Source organism: Buteo buteo, chromosome Z (assembly GCF_964188355.1).
Source record: "Buteo buteo chromosome Z, bButBut1.hap1.1, whole genome shotgun sequence".
Taxonomy (NCBI): Eukaryota; Metazoa; Chordata; class Aves; order Accipitriformes; family Accipitridae; genus Buteo; species Buteo buteo.
The window spans coordinates 85,790,629-85,801,348 of NC_134204.1; the positions used below are offsets into that span (position 1 = coordinate 85,790,629).

Sequence of the window (10,720 nt, forward strand, 5' to 3'; positions counted from 1 at the left end):
AAATGTGGAATTGTCTTTGATCCACGTGTAGAGTGGTAATCCTTGTGGCAGATAGCATCTCTTATTCCCTCAAACTCTTTTCAGTTTCTCCAGGAGGTCCCAGCTTAACTAAGGGTTAATTGAGATAGCTGGACTGGCATGATTGATGTATTTTTGCTCAGGGATGCCATCCTGCTTTTCCAAGGACTTTCTTTCTCTCTCTAGCTCTCCCTCTCCCTGTGCAGTCACCTTCAGGCCGTGTTATGTAGTAGATGCCTGCTTGTTTGACATGAGGGACCTGAGGGGGCCAAGGTCCTGCTGGATCAGTGAGTGAAAGAACAGAAACTGCTGGAGGGGGAGCAGAGGTTAGAGGAGGGCAGCAGAGACCAGTGTAAAGCAGAAGAGGGCACTAGTAAACTGACCTATTTCAACCACAACTCTTACACTCCGAGCAGAGCAAAACAATTGATTGAATATTGAAGGCAATCATACCGTTTGGCGAGGGAATAGCACCAAAGGTATTTTATTTCGTTTTCTTGTTTTGTTTTGCGGTTTTGCTTCATTCTAATATTTTGTTTATTTTATTCGTTAAAGGATCCGTTGATCCTCCTATCCAGGAATGTCACTAAAGCCTTTGACTTCCAGCTTTTTAAAATGTGGCAAGAACAGCCTGTGGAACTGAAAAGTCGGTAAAAAAAGGGGGAATTCGTATTTGCTATAGAGAACTTGTGGTCTCACAATTTCACCTTGTGCTAGCAGCCCTTCCATAACAATTTTCCTTCCTTCCCCAGACTCAGAAGTTTCTGAGGATGGTGAAAACTGTGGAAAAAGCCATCCGGAGAATTCATGCCCAGTAGATAAAATCACTCACAAGGGCTAAAGCTCATATAACTGGTTTCTTACTGTGTTTTGTACTTCACACAAATGTTGATTTAAAATTACTGGACTTAACTTTTATCGTCTAAACTTATTTTGTCACTTTGTCTTTCTATTTTGTTTTTCTTCCTGATCTACGTTGTAAAAATATGCCTCCATTGTCTGAACATACTCAGGTTTCTTGTTACTTCTCTGTTAAAAGAGAATAACATTGTTTGTTTCATTCTTTGAACGCAGGATGTCTGGGCTTTTCTTTTTGTTTGTTTGTTTGTTTGTTTCAAAGAGTAATTTGAAATGGAAACATTTATCTATCAGCCTGCTCAGAAATATTAACAGCTTTAATTAGCTCGGTGAAAAAGTTGTTTGCTTTTATTTACAGGAACTGTTAACTTGCACTCCCGGCAATAGAGGCAGAAGACATAGAATATCTCTTTTGTGTAAAATTTAAATAATTAAAATAGAATAGTTTGCAGTTAGTTTCCACGATAATGCGTTAAACATCTGCAGTTTTGTCTCTCCATCGGGATGCATAGCTGTGCTGAAGTCACATCCTGATAACATCTGCACGTTAGTGATAGCTTGCGCTTTAGTCTTTATGGTCTGCTGATGAGAGATTCTTCAACAGCCCCTCAGTCATCAGAACCACTGTTGAAAATTTTGCTTGTGACATCCTGAAGGTGGCTTGATTTACATTTGCCAAATGTCATAATGCATGAAGACACTCTCAGTTAAACTGAGTTTAACATCCTGGCCCTTTTTCACTTTGCTGCTTTGGAGTTGCTTTCCCCCTTCCCTCCCCCCCCCGGCTTCTTTCACATGAAACTGGTTTTCACTTTTTTCCAAAGGCTGTGGATCCAAACTAAATTTTCAGTGGTGAGATTTATTTTGTTGCAAGTTACTTCAACACCACGGATGAAGGGGAAAAAAAAAAAAAAATTAAAAAGTTTGCGAGGAGGAACAGCACCTTCATTCCTGCTTGCATGGCAACAACAGCTGCATTCACATGAAAAGGCCAGCTTGTTAAACATCATGTAACACTGAATGTACTGAATATTTTAAAGGTCAGGTATTGACAGGCACTGAGCTGCTTATGTTTCCCTAATGACCCCAATTACATCCAAGCTGAGTAAGTAGTCAATAAACAATGGCATTAACATATGTAGAAAAAGTGTTTATTTTACATTTCCAAGACAATTGGCAATCTCCCGCTTGTCATCCAAATGCAGAAGCTAGCTCATGGGCTCTTTGATGAATGAGGAGAACAAGGGAGAGGTTGTGGGTCTTAGAGACCTCGGGCCCTGTCTGAGAAATTTCAGGTAGGCTGTCTCACACACAGGCACAAAGTGGATTTCCCTCTGTGGTTTTGCATAAGTAAAGAATCTTAAGGAGAAAAGATAAATACTTTTACTTATAATGCCCCTCATGCAATGTAACGTGCAGTCTGTCATATATGTAGCCAGAATGTATTCAAAGGATCTTTAAGGATTCAATTAAGCCTTAAATTAAAGTAAAATACTCACAATTTGTATTGCTTACATACTCTCAGTGCTGCTGTGGAAATTAATCATCCTTCTTACTCGTGAGCACTTTTTCTCACTCTGTGAACAAAATTTCTAACTGTGTTTGGAAAAGTATAGCAACTTCACAATCCATTGTTTGAAGCATGCATAGACCTGTCAAATAATAAATGAGGCATTGGGAGGCCCCATGCAACACAGCATAAAGGGGAAAAGAGATTTATCGAAAGAAATTGTAAAATATTAACAAATAAGACAAAAGATTGCAAATTCATTCAATTTCCTTCCCAAGCTGCAGGCCAAAGCTTTAGTGTAGGTACATTAGTCTGCCAGCTGCCTCGCACTGCAGCAATTACCACTGGCTGCTGAAGGAGCAGCTTGACTCCTCTCCCAGCTAGCAGCTAGAAATGGTGGGACAGCAGCCAGGCAGAGAGGGGCATTTAAACCACAAGGATGCAAGCAAAGAGAAGCTGGTAAATGCCCCCTTGCCCCCTTGCCCCCTCCCCATGAAGCCTCTGTGCAAACGATATTTTTGTGGTGGTATATTGCTTCCAGAGGATGAGAAGAAGCTAATTCATTGACTATCGTTGCTTTGCAGCATAGTAATCTTTACAGGCTCCAGCTGACATCAGTCAGTCTCAGTGTTGCACAGATCAGAAGAAGATACAGTTTTTGCACCAGAAGGTTTTCTGTAAAAATAAACTATGGCAGAATGTAAGTATTTTCCCGATTTTACAGCTAGAGAAATGAGCTCAGACAGACTAAATCTCCCATTCAACAAAGACTTAAGTCTGTGCTTAACTTTCATGGGACTACTGCAAGGTTTTAAATTAAACACCAATTTAAGTGCATTGCTGGATCACAACCAAAATCACAAAATAAGTCTATAGCAGATCCAGGGCTTGAAATGTGAGTCTCTGAGTCCCAGTCCAATGCTTTAACTCACAGGAACATCCTTCTTCAATTTAGGGCTTAATCTGATGACTTTTCAATAAGAAAGAAACTTTCAAAAGGTTTAGAAATTCACAGAGATCAATGACATATTTGAAGCTTTTCTGAACCTGTAAGAAGTGCATTGTTTTTAGAATTGAGGGGGGAAGCAAGCTAGTATTTTACATTGCGTCTCTCCTCCTCTGCAGGGTCAAAAAAAAAAGGACTGCAGATTAATTCTCATGCACTTTCAATGTCTGGAAAAGCTTGTCATAGGTCCGAATATTTTCTCATTTTGTTCAATTTTTTTTTTTCCAACAAGTGGATAAGCAGGATAACATGACTTAGTGATGCCTTGTCAACATCAATTTATTTGAAGATGATCATAAAGTGTTTCAAGATGAGAAAGCAGTGTTTCAGCCTGGTCCACTGAGCAGAATAAAGACCAACACCCTCCCTTGTACCACCAGCACAGTGTAGTATTTACTGATGGGTGGTTTCTAATCAAGAATCTCTTCAGTCTGTTAGAAACCTGGAAACAGCAGTGAACTGCTGGAGAGTTTGAGTTGTCTGTCCTGTACTCAGGAAACAAGCTGAAATGATTATGGCTTTTTTTTTTCTCCTGGCTTCTGCAAATCTATAGGCATAGTTTGTGTTTGTAGGGTTGGCTACAAGAACTACAGTTCTGTTCTGTTCAATGACCACACTTCACCTTTATGACATTTGCATGACCAGTGCATCCTCGGAGATTCAGATGCCTCATTATCATGGCAGTAAGAGGCAGGCTGACTTCTTTCAGGCACAAGTGGAGATAACTCTGGGGCAGACACGAGTAGATAGAAAAGTAGGCGGAAAAGTCAAACAAGTAAACAGGAGAGGAATTGGTTACCTCTGATTATTGGCCAGTTTTGAATGAATGGCAAATTGGTTCAAGTCCAGAAAGAAAGGAGTGGGCACAATAGAGAGCTGCATGTTGAAGCAAGGTCAAAGTAGGAAATCCAGACTCTTGGGGTGTTTCTGCATAATATGCTATTTCAAGTGCTACTTCTAACAGCAAGCATGAAGCTAGCTCTGAAACAGCTAATGTCCAATGAATCAGTCACCTTTTATTTAGTTTTATTGTAAACTGAGTAATTGTCCCAGTTTGGGGATTGATGCCACGAAGAATAATGAAGCTGGTCATTTTGAAAGTTCACAATTTTCATTACCATAATTGCCTTTCAATTTTGCTGCCAGTGATACATATCCCCACATTATTGTATGAGTGTGCTCTTCCATTGTTGTTTCTAGTGTTCTGGGAACAGATGGCCTTTTACAGCAGATACATTATGAACACCAGAAGAAGAAATGACTCTCCTAAAGAACATTTAGTCTAATAGTAAAATAATTACAGGAGCAATATAGGGAAGAAGTTTTAGATGGATATTATTCTATATAGACTTTAGGGTATTATCCAAGAGGTAAAGCTTGGAAAGTGATCAAAAAACAAAGGAGTGATGTATAACAGACACAGCTCGGTATCTTGCATTAAGCACAAGTGGCAACATTAAACAGCAAACAAAATGAGGAGGAATTCTCAATTTGGAAGAGGTACATTGCCAGAAGCATGGCAGGAAACAAACTCAGGAAGGAAGGAGTGGTGGTTTGAGAGTTGAGACAAGGATAAGAAGTCTTACATTTGCGCAGAAGAACAGGGAAACAAAAGTTTAAGTAGTGAGAAGCACAATTTGAACAATAGGAAAAGAGGAGATTGCTCCATTTATTTTCAGTGGAGTTTGTCCTCTCCTGTCCTGCTCATGGGCTTTTCTTTTGAACTTTAATCTGATGCAGGACACTTCTATTCCCTTTTCTGTTCAGACAGCCTGAAGATATTCCTTTAACATCTGTTCCTTCACTGCAAGACAGTGCTCAAGGTATTGCCCTGGAAAATCAGCTACCTGATTTCTTCGTTGTTACCCCCTTCCCTCTGCAAGTGTTTCTTGGCTTGCAGTGGGAACTGGGTGTAGCTGAGTACATTAGATGTAGAAGCTGGGAGGTATAAAAAAACACCCAGTAGACCAAGGAGTGGTGTTTCTGGTAAACCCTGAGCCTCAGCAAACACACTTCCACCAACAGCCTAGTTTAAACTTGCATTGCTCTTTTGGGGTTAGGGTTTTTTTCCACAGCGCTCCTGCTACCTTTCTTTGCAATGGCTGTTTTAATTTCTGGTTTCACTTCGACTGTCTCTTGCACTTTGTTTTCTATGAAACTTTAGCCGATCAGAATCGTTTTGGAAAGAGGTGTCGTACAGGGCTCAGGTTCATGTTTCTGAGCATGATGGTGGAGGGCCATGTGTGCAGCTGCAATTTGTGAAAGTATATAAGTGGTGGCAAATTTAGCCATCACACTGCCCATATGGCTGCCACAGGAGCACCAGGGTATGAAGGTCATGAGCAAAGTCACGCTCTGCCGTGCCTTTGTTTATAAAACTCCCTGGGCTTACAATACATGACCATGCAACTGCTGAGGTGCTGCAGCCCAGGGTGTCAGGGAAATACCAGTTTCATTAAGACTCTTGAACCCTATCATGTTACACTTCAGAAGTAGTGACCAGTTTATTTAAAACAAAGAAGCTTTGACCTTTCTCCCCTTTCAAAACCAAAAACATATGAAGCTAAAGTGACTCATTTCCGGCTTTAAACAAGCTCTAAGAAACATTTTTTTCCCAAGTACAGTTTGTGCACTTTCTCTTCTTCCTCTCTTTGCCGTCTCTCCCCCCCTCCCTGTCTTTTGCATAAATATCTCATTCCCTTCTTGTCAAGGTCAACGTATTTATTACTTATATTCACTGTGTAGTTCTTTTTTACTTCTAGCTTTCTTTCTTTTTTCCTTCCTTTCTTTCTTTTTATCTGTGTTGTTTATAACCATGACCCTTGATCCTCCAAGTCTTAAAACAGCTTGGCTTTCAGCAGCTAAATCTGACAAGGTCAGCATTTTTCTGTTTATTCTGAGAATACTATTTACCCTCTGGGGTTTTTAAAAGCAATTCTATAAAACATCACTTGGAAAAAGTTTGTACCATTCAAAGACTTCCATAAACCTAGTGCCTAGCAAAGAGTAACTTTTAATTCTGATTTCAGAACTGAGAACAATTAAGCCTTATTTTTCTCCCTCCCTGCAAAAGATGCCTACACAAGTGTATTTTCCCAGAATATTGTTAAGTATTTCACTCTAAACACACTAGCAACCTACTAGTAGTTAGCATAATCTTTTTCAGCAGTGTCAGACATAATGAAATCAGACATACTGTATGATCAATTAGTTCCTAGAATAACCTTATTTTTACATAGCCATAAAAGAGCTCTATTTATTTCTTTTTCATTGGAAATAAATGTATGTTGTGCCGGCTTTCTGTCAAAATAGCAAACAATCCTGTAATCTTTAGAAAGTCAGAGAATGACAGAACCAATGATACAAAAGCAAGGTGTCCTTGGGCTAGTACCCAGACCCTTTGTAAGTGATGTTAAATTTATACCCATTTAAAACAAGCCAATTTAAACAACCTGACTGTCTCAGAAGATTTTCAAGAAGAAGGTGATTGCTCAAACGCAAGTGTCCCCAAGGCCATGAAAAAAATGACACTGCTGTTAGTGCCTGTTGGGAATTGCAGAAAATTACAGATTTCCTCCTCTGTAATTTCCTTGCCTTTTTCCTTCCTTTTTCCTTTCCTTTCCCTTCCTTTCCTCTTTCCTCCAGCTCTCCATTCATTGAAAACCAATGGGAATGGAGCACTGCAGTATAAGCAGAAAGTGGAGATACAAAGAATGGCAGGAAAACATCTGCAGCAAAACTGGAGGATTTCTGTGAGTGAGTGAAAAATGCTGCCTTTTGAGAGCTTGCTTTAAGGGCCTCCTGCATGTCGTTTACAGGGACACAGCAGCGAAACCTGCCAGCATTAGCCAGGTCACCAGGAAGCAAAAAATATCTTCTCAGAGTAGCCTGCTAGAAAAAGAGATGGATGGATGGACAGACAGACAGAGAGGCAGGCATACAAGCTCAGAAAGATTCTTCCCAAGGTCTCTGGATATAGATAAGGTGTAAACTTCAAAATCCATGGCCTCTGGAGGAAATAGTTTCAGAAATATTTTTACGCTGAACTTGGGAGTTTTACCCAACTCAGTACTACTCAGTTCCTCCACTGTGAATGTTTCTCAGGAGACTGAGATCTTCTCCATTGTGAAAGCACAGTGCTCATCTATCTTTCATTTGCCCCTCTGTGCTTTCTACAGGGAGGTGAGATCAGTAAGAGTAAACATTTGAAGAACTGTACTGAATTTTCCATGCTTGTTCTCAGCCTGAAGGTAAATTCTTCTGGAAATTTTGGTAAGATTCTGTTTGGCTGATTTTGAATTAGTCATGCACATAATAAAATGTTTTTCATATTTTAAATGTTTTTCAGGATGCTTTATTTTTTGGCTTAGATAATGTCAAAACTGGCTGATTTTAGAAGAGATTGCTTTCTGGAAGGAATGTATGCATTGTTCAGTTTGAAAAAGAGGTGGGGGGAGAAAGGAAGCTAAAACCAAGTAAAAGTTGCACAGAAAATATTAAGAACATATCATTTTCCTTGCTGAGGGACTGAATTTCAGCTTGCACAGAACTTGTATGTGATTCAGTGTTTAAAACATGCTGAAAGGAAGGAGGAGATCAGGGTTGTGTTTCAGAAATACCCTTTTACCAATGACTTGCTATGAGTTCTTGATAAATCACTACGGTTCTCTGGCTCATATTCCATGTCTGCAGAATGACATTAGGGTGCTCACCTCCTTTACCACGGTGCTGTGAGAAACCATTAGGTGTCTATACAAGATGCTTTCAAAGTCCATTTTGTTACCATCATCATGATTCATGGTATAAAAGAAAATAGTTACGTGTTTAGCTGGCAACTAATATGAAATAAAATTATTGCACAAGTGAAGAAATTCCCCTTGGTCACAAGGGTTAACCCAAAGCCAGTTTGGGTTAACCAGCACAATTTGAGGATGTTTGAGTGAATGGCTTAGTCTGACATACTGCACACCAGCAAAATCTAGCATCACCATAATGATGCCACAGGAATGTGCCTGCACAGAACCTTTACTCTAGTGGAGAAAAACTTACAGCAATACACAAGAAAATGTTGCACGCAAGGTAGAAGGCTAAATTATAATTGCTCTAAACGCCATGAATTCGACTTTAAGAGTAACCAAGTTTTCTGCATGAATATGTTACATCTGGAGTGTTGCAGTAACAAGGTTTTAATCATTATTTCGTCATGGTCTTTCTTGAAATGAACACATTCCACTGTTTTAACATTTTATACAAAAACATGGTCTAGACATGTACATGTACCAGTGGAATGAAATCATCAATAATCACTATCTAAAATGAATTACATTCCAAAAGCACAGGCTAATGATTTATCTTTTTTTCATGGGACCGATCTCTATCAGATTGATTTATGTAGCAGCCAATCATGTTTCAGTAAACTCCAGCATGCACATGCATCTTTAAGTGATGATAAGCTGTGACTGTCAATTTATTTGTACACCAGAAGCCAAAAAAAAAAAAAAGCCAACCTGCAATAGCAGTAGTATGCTTCCCCAACAGAAAAGCATGCAGAAGAGCTAACTTCTGTTATTGTTCCTTACCTTCCATGTCAGATACATGGACAAATTAAAGTAATGGAATACAGAAAGACATATTCTGAGGGGGGAGGGTTAAAAAATGTATACTTTCCTATGACAGATGATAAACAAGCTTATTTTTTACTTGCATGTTTACATTATTTCCTTTGATAGAATGTATTTTTTTTTGTACATTTACATTATTTGCTTTGATAGTAGATGCTTTTGTTGGTAGTTGGAGTGATTGGCAGCTTCAAGCTGTTCTGTTTAATTGCCTTTCCACTATGCAAAATTCTGTTTAGAAGACAATGTTTCACAAATAAATCAAGTGTGTAGATATGTGTGTGCGTGTGTGTGTGTGTATGTATGTACAAGAGAGACAACTGGGGAAGAAGAGAGAATTTCTTCAACTGGATTTACTACCCGTTCTGTTATGTATTTATCTGCATTTCCTTTGACCATGTGTTGATTTGTTTCTATCTGTTTCTCAGTCCCTCTCCAAAGGAGCAATATGGTGTTGGTTTGGATTAGGACTATGTAGTATCCTGTTCATTTCACAGGAAGCAGGGGATATGATGGACTCTCTGAAAAAAAAAAAAAAAAAAAAGAACAGGCTAGAGTACATCCAAAGTTCATCCCTTCTTTTTGCATAAAAAGAAAACAAAAGATACGCATAGAGGGAAAAAAAAAGTTGTCTCCATTGTATTCTTTGTTTTTCTGTGCTTTATCCTTTGGACTAGTTCTTTGAGGATATTTTTCAGATTTTTCTTTGAGTCCTAATTAAATTAACTGTTTTATCTCCCTCTTATTTCAGACTAGAGGATACGGAGCCTTTGGAAAGTTTATTTTGTGTGTGTGTTTTACTGGCAATAGCAAATGAAGTCTATTTTATTGATTTGCCAGAATTTGGAAGCAAGAGAGACAGTCTACAACACATGAGCGACTGCTGCCCAAGTCTGGAAAGAGTTGCTGGAAAAAAGCAACTTGAAAACCTAATGTCTGGTGACATCTTCACCTTATAAATTAGCCAAGACAGTGCTGAATTTACTATTCATTTTATTTTCTGAAATTATAATGGGATGTTCAGAAGGTATCTGTTTCAGTAGTGACATTATTTTTCTTTGATTAGCAAACCTGAACAGTTCTCGGAATTTCATGAACAGTTTTAGGGGTTTCATGAATCAATAAGCATATGCTTTAAATGGAAACATTTCTAAAAATGCTGTATAAAGAAGTATTTTTCCTTACACACAGGTACAGAAGTTATGTGCAATGAGGTATAGTGGTAAGATAGAAGCTATGTTATGTTATTCTGTGTTATGAAATGTAATAAAAAGCATTGAATAGGAAAGGTCCAAGACCTTTAAGCAATCAAGGATTTTAGAAAATGTTGTTTCCCAATCTCAGGCTAAATTGCACAGGATATTAATCATTCAGGCTAATAGTCAGCAGCTCCCTTTCTTTTTAACATCTTAATAAAAGCTGTCACAATTTTTTCAAGTAAAGTCTTTCCCTTTAATTTTTCCACAGGAAAAAAAGGAGTAAAACAGGATAAGGGAACTCACAAGAATATCATTCAGTAAACTGCATGACTAAGATCCAGAAAAAACTGGCTATTTTCATTTAAAGTCTTGTCTTGATTTGGGAAAATGCACATGGTGCTGTGTGGGTGCTGACAATACCACAGTGGATAGGATTGTGTGCTCTTTGGTTACAGAGGGCTGTGTAGTGTATTCCTACTGTACTTGTTTTATCTCACAATGAAAGTACATT

General features: G+C 38.7%; 1 long non-coding RNA gene across 1 annotated transcript; it reads left to right on the forward strand.

Annotated features, from left to right (window-relative positions):
• The first annotated feature begins 390 nt into the window (after window positions 1–390).
• On the forward strand, window positions 391–10,424 carry LOC142027271 (uncharacterized). The gene is made up of 3 exons (XR_012649068.1): window positions 391–497; window positions 7,571–7,664; window positions 9,762–10,424. It is a non-coding gene; the product is annotated as an uncharacterized LOC142027271 (long non-coding RNA).
• Window positions 10,425–10,720: the final 296 nt, after the last annotated feature.